Source organism: Thamnophis sirtalis, unplaced genomic scaffold (genome assembly GCF_051295495.1).
Source record: "Thamnophis sirtalis isolate CommonGarterSnake01/CBP01778 unplaced genomic scaffold, rThaSir2_p1.2 scaffold_3, whole genome shotgun sequence".
Classification (NCBI taxonomy): Eukaryota; Metazoa; Chordata; class Lepidosauria; order Squamata; family Natricidae; genus Thamnophis; species Thamnophis sirtalis.
In genome coordinates, this window is record NW_028261383.1 from 24,579,121 (window position 1) to 24,594,003 (window position 14,883).

At 42.7% G+C, this 14,883-nt stretch overlaps 1 protein-coding gene across 1 annotated transcript in view; it reads left to right on the plus strand.

The window, feature by feature from the left end:
• The window catches only part of LOC106539510 (uncharacterized), a 118,371-nt gene extending 103,490 nt beyond the window's left edge, over positions 1–14,881 (plus strand). The window contains exons 2-3 of the transcript XR_015696161.1: positions 2,224–2,362; positions 14,722–14,881. The gene's annotated coding sequence lies outside the window, so the exon portion shown is untranslated. The remainder of the gene's footprint in view (positions 1–2,223; positions 2,363–14,721) is intronic.
• Positions 14,882–14,883: the final 2 nt, after the last annotated feature.

Consider the following 14,883-nt stretch of genomic DNA (forward strand, 5'->3'; position numbering starts at 1 on the left):
AAAGAGAGAAATGCAGTAGGTAGGTAGGGAGAGAGAGTAGGTAGGTAGATGGATAGAGAGAAATAGAAAGAAAAATACAGTAGATAGGTAGGTAGAATGAGTAGGTAGGTAGGTAGGTAGATAGAGGGATAGAGAGAAAGAGAGAAATACAGTAGGTAGAGAGAGTAGGTAGGTAGAGGGATAGAGAGAAATAGAAAGAAAAATACAGTAGAAGCAAGAACAGCCTTGGGGGGCTTGCAGAGTGCTCCGAGGGTGGCAAAAACGAGCAAAAAATTGCTCATTTTTCACGAAAAAGAGCCCTTTTTTTGTCAAAAAAACCCCTGCATACAAAGCCTTATAGAGTGTTGCTGGGGGGGGGGGGACTGGCCGTTTTTTGCTTATTTCTGCCCCCCCCAACCCCCAGGAGCTCTCTGAAAGCTTTCACAAGGGTATGCATGGCCATTTTGGTGAAGGGGCAGGGCTTCAGAAGGCAAAAAAGTGCTATATTCGGTGTATAAGACGCACCTAGATTTTCAGCCTCTTTTTTGCGGGGGAAAAGTGCATCTTATACTCCGAAAAATATGGTATCTGGAATGTTTCCCACTTATGAATAATCTTCCTCAGTGTAGAAAGATGGATTTTAAATTGTTTCCAAATGGCCTTGTAAACATTCCCCAAAAATATGTCTATCCTGTAAAAAGATTCCCAAATTGAATAATAATCAGTTTGTTCTTTCTCTTTGATAGCCAGTGTCAAACTGTTCCATTTCTGCACATTCTAATATTTTCTTAATCACATTCTCCTCTTTAGGGATCTCTTCACTTTTCCAATTTTGTGCAAATGCAATCCTAGCTGCTGTTATAACATGAATAAAATGGCCTTTTAAACCTTCCCAAATTGATGGGCAGTAACAATTGCTTCTCTAAGATCCTTGCTGATGTCTTTATTCTTTGGCACTGTTTTAACACACACCTCAATGCCAGAGACCAGGAAACTCCTACAACTTCGGCTTTTATAGATGTAGTCATACTTGCTGATGATCAATTGATCAGGTCAAAGTTTGCAGCAACAATCACATCAATTGATCAAGGGAACTTTATTAGCAGTGCTTGGCTGTCACTGTGGCGCTCCATCACTGGAGGCTTTTCAAAAGACACAAGAGAGTGACTTCTCTGAAACGGTATAGGGCAGTGATGGCTAATCTTTTTTGGCCCCCGTGCCAAAAGCTGGGGGAGAGCAGGGGAGGTTGTGTGCGGGCATGCCCACACCCATAATTCAATGTGTGCAACACCCCCGTGCATGCACGTGCAATCAGCACACCACCCATCGCTTTTGGCACAGTTTTTTTGCCCTCCCCAGGCTCCAGAGGCTTTCTAGGAGCCTGGGGAGGGTGAAAACAGCCTCCCCCCCTCCCCGGAGGCCCTCCGGAGGCTTCAGGAGCTTCCTTGAAGCCTCTGGAAGGTGAAAAAGGAACTATGGGGAACCCGGAAGTTTGGGATTGGTGACTTCCGGGTTCCCCATGGGGCTGATGAAGCCTCCAGAGGGCAAAAAATGGATCTACGGACAAACCGGAAGTCACTTCCGCTTTGCTCATAGGGGCAGTTTTTGTCCTCTGGAGCCTTCAGGGAAGTCTCCAGAAGGTTTCTGAAGGCTCCAGAGGGTGAAAAATGGACCTATGGGGAACTTGGAAGTTTAGGGAATGGGACCTTCTAATTTATCCGTAACTTCGATTTTCAATCTCCAGAACATTCAGGAGCCTCCGCGAGACTTCCCTGAAGCCTTGGGAGGACAAAAACCAGCCCTACAAGTAAACCAGAAGTGACCATGTATATGGTCTCCTGCTTGAGCAGGTCTTGGATTAGAAGACCTCCAAGGTCCCTTCCAATTCTGTTATTCTCTTCTCTTCTGTTGCAATGATATTTATTATATCTTGATAAGTAAAACCATAGAAATCAAAGAGGGTGTAGTTTCTTTTTCACTGGACTGTATTTGAAAACAACCCTTTGTCCTGCTAAGAATTCATTGATTGATCCAGGCAACAAGCGAATTTCATCTTTAAAGGATATCTGAACTTGGATCTGGGTAGTTTTCCATGTATCAAATGAATCATGATTAATGTAAAATTATTGTAGCATTGTGGCATGCTTGCTTTTTCATTGTAACATAAGCTTTTTTTCTTTTTTTCTCATCTTCTGCAACCATTTTATGCACAATTAAAGATACACTTTTATTTGAATCCTATAGACAAAGAGGATGGCAATATGAGCACTCTGAACAATTGTGGATAACAAGCAACGTTGAAAAGGAAAACAAATCAGTCCAGAAATCAAAATGTTTTCCACTTCCTCCAGAAAAACACACAATTCTTCACCTTCCTAGGCAGGTAAGAGAGGAAAAAGAGAAAATAAAGAAGAGATTTCTACCTGGAGAAAGTAGAGTATGCAAAACTCAAGCATATGTTACATGAAAAGTCAAGGGGGATTATTGTTCTATTGAGCAAAAATGGGAAATATCTAGAAGTTACTGGGCAGAAAGTGGGGCAAGCCTCACTCTGGGAGGAAGAATATCACCACTAAATCAAAGCAGCATTAAACAAGGGATCGTCCATATTTTTGATCTCCCCAGGAATATGACTCGTGGAAAAGCTCCATAGACGTGCCTGTTGTGTGAAAGATACAACGTGCAACTCATAGCTGATTATGCCTGGGAGGAATCCAAAGTGGAGAAAAGCCATACTAATACTCTGAATGCGGCAAAAACTTTGGCCAGAACAACTCTCTTGTGATTCATGGAAGGATCCACACAAGAGAAAAGCCAGCAGAGGCGGGCGAAAGACCTGCCTCTGATGACGGGCTGCCACGGACGCAGGTCGGCAAAAAAAGTCTTGTTCACCGGCCTGTGCTGGTGGACTACCGCTTTCTTTCGCTGACCTGCGTCTGCAGCAGCCCACCAGCAGAGGCACGTCTTTCGCCCATTTCTGCTGGTGGGCTGCCGCGGATGCAGGTTGGTGGAAGAAAGTCTCTCACTGGCCTGTGCTGGCGGGCTGCCGCTTTCTTTTGCCTACAGTCAGAGATGAGGTGGGTGAAAGAAAGAAAGTGCTTAGGCCTTCTCTCCTCTCCCCCGACACCCCATTGTCTACTGTATTTCTCCCTCTTTCTCTCTATCCCTCTACCTACCTACCTACCTACTCTCTCTCTTTCTACCTACCTACTGTATTTCTCTCTTTCTCTCTATCCCTCTATCTACCTACCTACCTATTCACTCTACCTACCTATCTACTGTCAGCTCAGGCGGGCGAAAGAAAGAAAGCAATTTAGAAAGTGGGGTGTCGGGGGAGAGGACTGCCTCACCAGCCATAAATCTCATTGCATGGCACTGGAAGCAAGTATGTGGTTAGAAGAATAGTATAAAAGATAAGGTTCAAGATCGGCTTGTGACTCTTTGATTTATAGCAATCCTTGTAGGACTTGCTATTTCTCATTGGCCCTCTGCATTAATATGTCAATGCAGTGTATTATTGCTATTATCTATTCATTTCTAATGTTCCAAATTATTAGAAAGAATAAACCTCTGATCTTAAAGTAAGAACTTTTGCTTGTGTTGTTGCCTTTGTTTTCCTGTTGGAATTTTCCTATCACACTTTGGATGTCCCGATTGTGGGGAAATTTCAATCACCGTTCCCATCTTATGAGACACCACAGGAGAGAAACCTTATGAAACCTTATGACTGTGGGAAAGATCTCAGTAGTAGGTTTAATGGTATAAATCATGTCTTTATACACATCAGAGATGAAATAATTTATGTGCCCTGAGTGTGATCAGTGCTTCAGGAAATGTTCCACCCTTATTGCACACGAGAAAACCCACGTGACCCAAAGTGATAAGTGTAGAGATGGTTTGAATTTCATTTCTAATGTCCCATTTTGTGTCCAGCTGAGAAACTGACTGATTTGAAGACTTTCCTGATTTTTTTTTTTTTTTTTTTTTTCTGATTTTTTTATAGGCAAATATGTTGTGGTATTAGATGGGCCTTCAGCGTAAGAAGTGACGGGTCCCTCCTATGGAGGAAGGAACCCTGAGCATAGTGGAAGACAGATATTTATACATTTCTTTGCTTTCACTTCAGACTAGCAGAAACCTGTTGAGGCCTAAACTTCAGCCTTGCCATCTCAACATATGAGCAATCATCAAATTCATCAAATGTGTGATTAACATTAGCACAAAAGGTTTGACTAGCTAGAGATATTTTTCAGGCTTGAAAGATATGGATTTTCTCCATGTTGTAAGTGTGTGTATTTGTATTTCTCTCTGAGTGTATCTGGAAATGTATACTCTATCCCCAGGACTTCCAGATATACAGTCATGTAAAAAAGGAAGTACACTCTCCTTGACTTTTATGATTTTACTTATCAGGACATAGTAGAAATCATGACATAGCTAAGAACTTAGAAGTTCTTAAAAGTAGGTAAATACAACCATTGATGAACAACAACAACACGTGACATATTACATCAGGTCATCAATTATTTTATTTTAAAAAATGGAGAAGTGTGTGAAAAAAGTATGACTCAATAATATGCAGAGTCAGCCTTAGCAGCAATAACTAGAAATAATTCTTTTCTGTATGACTTTATCAATCCCTTGCAGATGTCGGCCTCTGCTTCGCTTGCTTGCTTTCGGCTGCCATGGAAATGGGGAGGGGGGGCATGATATTTGAGATGGGAATAAATAGTGCAGGACTGATAGTCAAAAAGGAAGTTTTGTTCTCACCATCTTCTGAGCATGGTATCGGCCGATGTTTGGACCTGGTCAAGGCCAAACGTTCTGCATACCAACCTGATGATGGTTCTTGGAGATGCAACCACATGACACCTAAGGGAGTTGCAGACTGGGCAATGGGGTGGGGGTTGTTGGAGGGAGGGGGCTGGGCAAATGTTTGATATGTATGATTTTGTGCTTTTCTGACTCAGACTTTGCTTTACTTTGCTGCTATCTATTCATAACCAGTAAAAGTACTTTTAATTCCATAAACAATGGAGTTGAGAGATTTCTTTCTTGGTTACTGAAGGAGATATGATCCTGAGGAAATCCCTGCCCGAGTTATCACCAGCCAACAAAAGCGACCTGCAGCTACCTGGCAGGAAGCCGAAGAGGAGGATCTCATGATGTCCCAAGTTATGAAACTCTTCCAAGAGGCTTGGGAGAAACGTCGTTTTTATGAGCGCCGCGCTGAGAGGGAAGCTGATTTTCCTGATCAAGAAGAGAAACCTACAGATGACCTGTCTCACTCTGGGGTGGGGGGTGGGCAGACAACAGAGCTGGTCAGGATGGGAGAGCCCCAGCAGCAGGAGCCACAGGAGCCCCTCCAAGAGGGGGGGGGGCGAAGACATCGAATGACAAACGTTCCTCCTCTTCGTGTGAAATTCGGAGGGAATCCCACAGAACTGGGAATCTTCCTGGTCCAGATCTGGAATTTCATGCAACAGTTTGATCCCAACATGTGACATGGCTTGGAGAATAAGGCGGCAGCTTGGATGGTCGCCTTGCATAATGATGACTTCCCTGATTATGTTATGGTCACTGCTCTGATGCCCTCAGCCAAGCATAAGGCGCCCAAGATGAAAACTCTTACTCAGGGAAGAAGTCCAGTGGCTGAGTACATCCAAGAGTTTCGTGGCTGTCAACTCTTACTCAGGGAAGAAGTCCAGTGGCTGAGTACATCCAAGAGTTTCGTGAGCTGTCGGTGCGTATGCGGGAGTGGTCCGAGGAGGCTTTAATGGACAGTTTTATGGATGGCCTGAACCAAGATATATACCACAACTGTGTTAACAGAAGGGCCCCACACAACCTGCAACGTTGGTACGAGCTGGCAGCAGATGTGGAGATTGACCTAGCCAGGAATAAATACTGGGGAGACAGTGATAAAGGTAAAAATCTGGGAAATGTTTCCAGGAGACCAAATACTGAAAGCGACCTCTATGTTTTCTGGAGTCTACGATTTCTTTAACTTCAAAATGTTGCTCTCCCTCAATAAGAAGAGGGACCGGAGGTGAAGGTTGAGGCGGACGAAAGTAAGAAGTGTCCTGGTTTCAACAGGTTCACATGAAATACAGGATAAATTCTTCTAAGGTTCTTCAGCAGCTCCAACTTCACCGACACAGAATTTATGATTTTTACAATGGGGAACGGACCTAAGTACTTTGGCCCCGGCTTCTTCGATTTTTGGGCGGTTTGTAGGAACTTGGTGGACAAAAACACTCTATCCCCAACTTGGTACTCTTTAGGTTTAACCCTTTTCTTATCCGCCTGCTTTTTGTGAGTCTGGTGAGCCGCATCTAATGCTTTGCCGTTCATGGGCCAAAATTGCTGAATTTGATCATTTCCCTCTAGGAAGTGTCGCCAGGTCATCACAGCCCATCTAGCAGCAAAAGCTTCCTTTTCCCATATGGCCCATCTCCTTTCTATATCTGTAAGCTTACGTGAGGTGTAAGAGCATGGTTGCAATTTACCCTCACCATTACAATACAATAGCAGAGTTGGAAGGGACCTTGGAAGTCTTCTAGTCCAACCCCTTGCCTAGGCAGGAAACCCTATACCGTTTCAGACAAATGGCTATCCAACTTCTTCTTAAAGACTTCAAAGTTGGGGCATTCACAACTTCTGGAGGCAAGTTGTTCCACTGATTAATTGTTCTAACTGTCAGGAAATTTCTCCTTAGTTCTAAGTTGCTTCTCTCCGTGATTAGTTTCCACCCATTGCTTCTTGTTCTACCCTCAGGTGCCTGGGAAAATAATTTGACTCCCTCTTCTTTGTGGCAACCCCTGAGATTTTGGAACACTGCTATCATGTCTCCCTTAGTCCTTCTTTCTATTAAACTAGATATACCCAGTTCCTGCACCCGTTCTTCATATATTTTAGTCTCCAGTCCCCTAATCATCATTGTTGCTCTTCTCTGCTCTCTTTCTAGAGTCTCTATATCTTTACTACATTGTGGTGACCAAAACTGAATGCAGTATTCCAAGTGTGGCCTTACCAAGGCATTTTAAAGTGGTATTAACACTTCACGTGATCTTGATTCTATCCCTCTGTTTATGCAGCCTAGAAGTGTGTTGGGTTTTTTTTGGCAGCTGTTGCACGCTGCTGGCTCATATTTAAATGGTTGTCCACTAGGACTCCAAGATCCCTCTCACAGTTACTACTGTTGAGCAAGGTACCACCTATACTGTACCTGTGCATTTCGGGTTTTTTGCCTAAATGTAGAACCTTACTCTTTTCACCATTGAATTTCATTTTATTAGATAGTGCCCAATGTTCAAGTTTGTCAAGATCCTTCTGTATCTTTAGCCTCTCTTCTGGAGTGTTGTCTATTCCTGCCAGCTTGGTGTCATCTGCAAATTTGATGAGTTCCCCATTTATTCCCTCATCCAAATCATTGATGAAGATGTTGAAGACTACTGGGTCCAAAATAGAGCCTTGGGGTACTCCACTGCATACTTCCCTCCATGAAGATGCAGTTCCATTGAGGACTACATGTTGAGTGTGGTTGGTCAGCCAGTTACAAATCCATCTGCTGGTGATGCTATCTAACCCACGTTCTTCTACTTTATCTAGTAGTAGGTTATGGTCTACCTTATCAAATGCCTTACGGAAGTCCAAGTAAACTATATCAACTACATTCCTCTGGTCCACTAATTTTGTCACATTATCAAAAAATGCAATAAGATTAGTCTGGCATGATCTGTTTTTGACAAACCCATGTTGGCATTTGGCTATTACTTTGTTTGCTTCTAGGTGTTTGCTAATTCGTTGTTTGATTATCTTTTCCAGAATCTTTCCTGGTATTGAGGTCAGGCTGATTGGTCTGTGGTTTCCTCCCCCCGCCCCCCCCCATTTTTTGAAGATGGGAACCACATCAGCTCTTTTCCAGTCCTCTGGTAGTTCCCCGGTGCTCCAGGATCTCTGAAAGATATACTTCAGTGGTTCTGAGATCTCGTCTGCCAGTTCCTTCAGAACCCTGGGGTGTAATCCATCCGGTCCTGGCGATTTGAACTTGTCTAGGGTAGACAGGTGCTCACCATTTTCCTTCCTATTTCAACTTGTGTTCCTAATCTGATTTTTGTGGTGCTGTTTTTGATAGGTTGGAGTGTTTTATTCCTTTCTGTAAAGACAGATGCAAAACATGAGTTAAATAGTTCTGCTTTCTTCCTGTTGCTTGTCACCTTCTTGCCACTTTTTCCCAGCAATGGACCAATTGTTTCCTTTGTTTCTTGTTTTTAACATGTTAGAAGAAGCTTTTTTGTTATTTTTTACTTTTGTGGCAAGCCTTTCTTCCACTTGGTGCAGAGTTTGTTCCAACAGGTTCCTAACAAACCTAGCAGACAACTTTGTTTCCCAAAAAGTGTTTGAAGTAATACTGCCCCACCGCTATGTCACTAGCATCAGCTTGTACCATGAATGGTGCATCTATATTAGGGTGTTTCAAAACTGGTTCCGCTGCAAAGAGTCACTTTAATTTATCGAAAGTGGCTAGACACTCCATAGTCCAGTTCAAAGGCTTGCCCGGCCTAGGTTTGGTTTCTCCCTTTGATTTTAGGAGATTAGTAATGGGCAGTGCGGAAGAAGGCGGGGCTTAGCAGTGAGAAGACGGATTTTCAGGCTATTCCTGAAATTCCTCTATTCCGAAGCATATGGACGGTCCCTTTTTGGACCCAAGCTGTCCCGGAGAGACAGTGAAAGGTAGGAGGAGATCCAGTGGCCCCAGAGACGTTCGCAAAGTCTCTGGGGACTTGGAAATTAACCTCCTTTGCCAGTGACTTCCGGATTAGCCATAAGGCTAACTGAAACTGCAGATAGCCCCAAAGAATGGCAAAAGTATTTCCAGCTGGTAAGATGATTTTATTACTCAGAGAAAGACAGTCCGCCTAAAAATTCAAGCTAATTTAAATTAAAGAACAGAAGAATCTAGCGGCGATTTTGATCTCTTTATTGGTTTATGGACGGTGGTTATCCTACTTTTTAAATGTTTTAAATGCTATTCACACGGACAAAGGATAGATTACTCCAACATCTCCTCTGATCCTCTGCAAGCAGGCTGTAAACCAATTCACTATAATTTGGCTGCTTACAACTTGACACTTTTATTGCTTGGCTGGATTGGTCTAAGATCTGATAAGATTGCACAGTTCCCAGCTTGTTTTTATTTGCAAATACTTCAGAGCTCTCAAGAAAAAATACTAACTGCGTACAAATATGGCGTCTATTCAAGCCTCTATTCAAATGATTTTTTTGGCACTACAGAAATTATCTACCACACATGATAGAATTGAGAGGAAACTGGATTATCTGGTGTTTCTAGCAACAAAATATGAGGAAAAAAATGAGAATGTTGAACGTTTGAATGTTCTTCAAATACAAACTAAGGATGTCAGAGATAAAGATTCTCAATTTGCTGATATTCGGGGCAACTGGTTTATCTCTGAGGGAGAAAAAGATGGAATGTCTGAAGGGGGAGCAGCCACGCAGAAGATTTACTTCGAAAGACAGGGCGCAGGAGGAGTGAGAAGCATTAAAGAATTTATACTTTATGAAATACCATTTGTAAAACTTTTGATACCACCACTGAGAATTAAAGACAAGCTGATAAAGGAAATAAAAGGAGGATGTCAGCATTATATGAGAGGCACCATAAGCAAAAAGGTGAAAAGATTTCTTTGTATGGACTTGCTCATAAAGATGTTTGGAGAATTGGACCCACGAATGGCAACAGATTTAAGGCGGTTCTGTTACTGGAGAGACACAGGCTGATAGATGGAAGAGTATAATTTAAAACTAGCTAAACCTAGTTAAATTCATTTGTAATAGATATAGTTGAATAATAATTGATAATGATAGTAATGTATATAATGTTGAGTTGCTCTGATAAATAATAATTGGATATGAGAAGGGAAGGTTAGAAATATCTTTGGACTATATATAAAGGTTATTAATCACAATAATAATTATTATAAAAGATAAAATAAAACTATATATAGTTAAATCTTAACTATATGGGAAAATGCTATGATATATGATATAATTAAATAAAGAAAGGAGAATGATAATAAATTATATACATGGAGGATGAAATTTTTAGTATTAAATATTATGGATGTTTAGCTAAAACAGGATATGAGGATTTGATGTTAATGGAGGATTTTATAAACAAGTAAATGAAATGCCAGTATGTGGTTATGGATTAAATCTTTGGTATAGGTAAGGATGAAGAATGTTTAAACAACTGTAGTCAATTGAAAGTGGAGGTATGATGATGTTAATATGGTAAACATTTGAGTTAAGATATTTGAATTAATATGAATTAATGGAAGAGATGCACAAAAACTTGTTGTAACCAGCTGATATACTTTTTTATAACATATACTTGTGTTTTTTTTCTCTCTGTTTTGTTTTTTGTTCTTTTTTGTTTTGACCCCCCCCCCCACTATTGTGGGTATGTGTTGTTTATGTAAAAAAAAAATTATAAAAAAAAGAAAAAAAAGTAATGGGCAGTGCAATGCTAGCGAACAAGGGAATAAATTGACGATAAAAATTTGCAAATTCCAGAAAACTTTGCAATTGCTTGCGGGTGCGAGGAGGTGCCCAATCCGTGAAAGCTTGGACTTTTGCTGGGTCCATCTCAATGCCTTTGTGGGAGATGCGTTATCCTAGGTAATCGATCTTCTGATGAAATTCACATTTAGATAATTTTGTTAAAGTTCAGCGGCCCAGAGTTTTTTGAGGACTGAGCGCCCCAAAGTCACATGTTCATCGCGTGTTTCCATGTAGATAAGGATGTCGTCAAGGTAGACTAACATGCCCTTGTACAGGTGCTCATGCAAAACTTCATTTATCAATTGCATGAAAACTGCTGGCGCCCCCTGCAGTCCAAACGGGAGTACTCTGAATTGGAAGCATCCCAAAGGGCAATTGAAATCAGTTTTCCACTCATCCCCCTCTTTGATTCTTTCTCTGTAGCAGGCCTCCCTTAGGTCCAAATTCATCAAAATCTTCCCCTTCCCCAAGTGGGCCAACATATCCTTCATGAATGGCAGGGGGTATACATTTTCCACGCAAATTCCCTTAAGGTTTTTGTAATCAACACATAAACAAAGGAGCCATCTTTCTTTACTCTGAACAATACAAGTGCAGCCACCCATGGCCTAGCAGGTTCTATGAAACCCCTTTTAAAGTTTTTGTCAATAAACTTCCATAATTTCTCCATTTCACGTGGGGTCATCGAGTAAATCTGGGGCTTAGGGAGTTTTTCCCCTGGGATGATCTCAAAACTGCTGCAACCAGAAGCACGGTGGGGAGGGGGCAATGTGAAGCCTTTTCACTGAAATCTTCCTTGAGGTCCCAATATTCCTTGGGATTTTCTCTTCCCCTTCAATTTTTCCCTGCACTGCAGCCGCTAAGTTTGGTTCAGCCTTAGCTATGTAGGAGACCCTCCTCTTCCCCTCCAGGGGTTTAGCGGAACAGATACGCAACCATCCTTTTCTCCAATTCATGTATGGGTTCCATTTACGTAGCCTGGGTAATCCCAGTATGAGGGGCGGATCCATCTCTGGTGCAATGATGAAACTCAAAGTCTCTTGGTGACCCCCCATCCACATTTCTATTGGTTCAGTTACAAAGTGGGCAGCCCCCAGCCACAGACCCGTCCAACTGGCAAAAAGCAATGGGCACTTTCAAAATTCTCAGTCTCAATCCCATTTTCTCCACCACTTCCGGGCTAACTACGCAACGCGTTCATCCAGAGTCCAAGAGGGCTAGCATTTTTCCTTGGGATCCAGTAGAGGGCACGTTAAGTCCTACTGGAATTGTCATGGGGCCCGATCGGGGATTCACTGAGTGGTGATCATCTGAATCAGTTTCACTTTCTCCCACTGAAGAGGAGGGTTCCTTCTCCTCCTGGCCTGGAGGAAGGACATCACCACCTTCTATGCCTTCCAGGGCAGTTTCACAGCGTCTCCCTAATTTCCAGTCAGGTTCCTCCCTAACAGCCGGGGTCAGTTTTGGGACATGTCTAGCATAGCAGTTGGGTTCCCAATGCCCCTCCTTTCCTGCTTTTGGTGCCTCCTCGGACCTCCCCCGCATGCGCACCAACAGCTCACGAAACTCTGTGTACTCAGCCTCAGGCCTCCCCTCCTGGGTTAAGGGGTTCGTCCTGCTTTTCGCCGTGATTTAGGCGGGGGGGCTGTCATCAAAACGTTTCCTCAAGGCAGTCATAAACCCCTTGTAATCCCTCAGCAGGAGGGAATGATCATTATGCAAGGCTACCATCCAGGCAGCCGCTTTTCCTTCCAAAGCCATAGCAGCACTTCTCACTTTGGCAACTTCCGATGAGAAAACCTCCCCAAACTCCTGCAGGTAATTCCAAATTTGCAGTATAAAAAAAAATCCAGTTCTTTGGGATCTCCTCTGTACTTCACTCCATGTGGAGGATCTGAGCATTTGGTGTCTTCAAAGGTTTCCCCCCACCTTGGGGGAACATGAACTGCTGCTGTGGCTGTGGCCCCTCCCTCTTGCCCAGCTCCGGTAGCTGTTCTCAGGGACATTTCAGGGCTAACCAGGTCTTCTGCTCCTCCCGCCGCCTGCTCAGCTAATTCACTTTCCCTTTTATCAAAACTTACACGGACGTGTCGTCGCTCCCAAGCCTCCTGAAGAAGGTGTGTAATTCTTCAGGAATCTGAGGCATTTGGTTCCTTCGGGAGTTTCCCCCCTCCTTGCGGGAGCATGAAGTGCTGCTGCTGCTGTGGCTCTGGCTCCTCCCTCTTGCCCAGCTCCGGTAGATGTTTTAGGGCTAACCAGGTCTTCAGCTCCTCCCTCCGCCTGCTCGGCTAATCCACTTTCCCTTTCATCAAGACTTATACAGATGCATCGTCGCTCGCAAGCCTCCTGAAGAAGGTGTAAAGCATGGGTCATCATGAAAGCCTCTCTTTCAGCTGCCTGCCAGTCATCCTCTGGTTTTCGGCTGGTTGTGACCCTTGCCATTATCTTCTGCTTGCTGCAGGGGTTAGAGATTTGGGTGCTCCCCCCACGGAAACTTTTAACTCCGGGATGGGTGCGAGCTGAGACCTTGCTTAATGTCAGGCATGCCTCCCTCAATAACCAAGAAAGAAAACTCCTAACTCCATTGTTTGTGGAATTAAAATACTTTTACTGGTTATGAAAAGATAGCTGCGAAAGCAAAGCAAGGTCTGAGTCAGAAAAGCGCAAAATCATACATATCAAACATTGCCCAGCCCCCTCCCTCCAACAACCCCCACCCCATTGCCCACTGCAAATCCCTTAGGTGTCATGTGAGTTGCATCTCCAAGAACCATCATCAGGTTGGTATGCAGGACGGTTGGCCTTGACCAGGTCCAAACATCGGCCAATAACATGATCAGAAGATGGTGAGAACAAAACTCCCTTTTTGACTATCACTCCTGCACCATTTATTCCCAACCCAAATACCATGCCCCCGCCCCCGCCCCCGTTGCCATGGAGCCGAAAGCAAGTAAGCGAAGCACAGGCTGACATAGAGTCTGAAATATAACCCCCCTTTTTTACCAATATCTCTGGGCTTTGAACTGTCTGGCCTTGGGGTGAATTTTCTTGAATGTCCAGTCCTGGGAAGTTTGGCAACTGTCTTGAATGTTTCCTCTTCTGAATAATCTTCCTCATTGTAGAATGATGGATTTTAAATTACCGTATTTTTTTTTAGTGTAAGATGCACCAGAGTATAAGATGCACCAAGACTTTGAAGAGGCAAATATTTAAAAAAGTTTTTGCACTCTGCAGATCACCAAAAAATGGCCCTTTTCTTGCAAAAACTGGGCCATTTTTGTATTTAAAAAAAAGGGTATGCCCAGACTTTAAGGGGCTTATAGAGTCCTCCTGGGGACAAGGGGAGCAAAAATGAGGGGAAAACGGCCCATTTTAGTTCATATCAGCCTCCGCCTGCTCCCAGGAGCACTTTGGAAGCCTCCTAAAGGCTATGCACAACCATTTTGGTGAAGCGGGCAAATACAAAAATGTTGTATTTAATGTATAAGATGTACCCAGATTTTCACCCTTTTTTGAGGGAAAAGGGTGCATCTTATACTCCGAAAAATATGGTATCTGAAAATGGCCTTTTAAACCTTCACAAATTGATGTGCAGCAACAATTGCTTCTCTAAGATCATAGCTGAGGTCTTTACTCTTTGGCATTGTCTTAACACAAACCTCAATGTCAGAGATTAGGAAACTCCTACACTTTGGCTTTTATAGATGTAGTCTCTATCTCTGACCCGTGTTGCAACGTGAATCAAGTAAATGCAGTCTTACTGAAGAACTAATGCAAATCTCTGGCATTTTTCATGTTTCAGCTAAGCATGAAAAAATTAAGTTTTGATTCAAAGCAAAATTGTAGTTGCATGTTTGCATTTATATTTTTAGTGTTTTTAAATTTTATAACACCTGTGTTTGAAAACAACCCTTTGCACTGCTAAGAATTCATTGATTGACCAAGTCCACAACCAATTTCTTCATTGATTGGATATTTGAACTAGGATCTGGGTAGTTTTTCATGTGTCAAATGAATAGTGATTAATGTAAAATTATTATAGGATTGTGGCATGTTTGCTATTTCATTGTAACATAAGCTTTTTTCTTTTTTTTCCTCATCTTCTGCAACTATTCTATACACAATTAAAGATACATTTTTATTTGAATCTTATAGACAAAGAAGATGGCAATAAGAGCACTCTGGACAACTGAGGATAACAAGCAACACTGAACAGCAAAGCAAGTCAGTCCAGAAATCAAAATATTTTCCTTTTCCTTCTGAAAACTATACAATCTTCCTAAGCAGATGAGGGAGGAAAAAAAAGAAAACGAAGAA